This window comes from Penaeus monodon, chromosome 21 (genome assembly GCF_015228065.2).
Source record: "Penaeus monodon isolate SGIC_2016 chromosome 21, NSTDA_Pmon_1, whole genome shotgun sequence".
In the NCBI taxonomy this organism is placed as follows: Eukaryota; Metazoa; Arthropoda; class Malacostraca; order Decapoda; family Penaeidae; genus Penaeus; species Penaeus monodon.
Window position 1 is genome coordinate 19,406,114 of NC_051406.1, and position 898 is coordinate 19,407,011.

Below are 898 nucleotides of genomic sequence, written 5' to 3' on the forward strand. Positions count from 1 at the left end.
TTGATTTCTTTCTTGTAAATGACATCACTAAAAATAAAATTATTTTTTCAGGGAATAGTATGGTCCCCATCCAAAATAATTGCACGTCTAGGTGAAGAAATAGGAGATCTCTCTGTATGCGTATTGGCAGCTAAGAATAAAATTCCAATTTTTAGTTCCTGCATTGATGATGGTAGTCTTGGAGATATGATGTATTTCATAGCATAAAAAGAATCCAGGCTGGCCTTGATTGTAGACCCAATTCTGTGTTAAGCTTCATTTTTTTTGTGCATTCATTCTAGTATAAGTAAACTGCAGCAAGCCACAAACTACTCTTGTGTCAATCTTTTTTCATCTTTTATATCAGTATACAATTCTGACTTATATAAAGATTCTGTATTATATTTAATTTTTTTTTATAAACTAAAATTAAGATTTAAGTGTTATTGAGGCTAATCATATGCATTGGTAATTTGTTAAATTTGATATTCCAGATCTAAGAAGACTCAATCAATTTGCTAAGAAATCTCTAAAATATGGGTATGGTGATAGTAGGCGGGGGAATCATCAAGCACCACATATGTAATGCTAATCTCATGGTGGGTTCTATAGTTTAATTTGTGTAAATTTTTGGATTTATGTATATCCATGTTTAGTAAGTGCAGGTATCTGTACATTGCTGCAATCCAACTGAAATACATTATATGGTAAATTTCCAGATGAAAGCAATATTTGCACTTCATATGCAATTCATGTACTTATTATTTATATATTTTCAGAGAAATGGTGCAAATTTTTCAGTGTTTCTGAATACTGCAAGTGAATGGGATGGCAGTGATAGTGGTGCTCGACCAGATGAAGCAGTCTCATGGGGAAAGATTAAAATGGATTCAACCCCTGTTAAAGTAAGGAAAATTGG

General features: G+C 32.1%; 1 pseudogene; it reads left to right on the forward strand.

Annotated features, from left to right (window-relative positions):
* The window catches only part of LOC119586597, a 17,773-nt pseudogene that overhangs the window by 16,379 nt on the left and 496 nt on the right, over nt 1-898 (forward strand).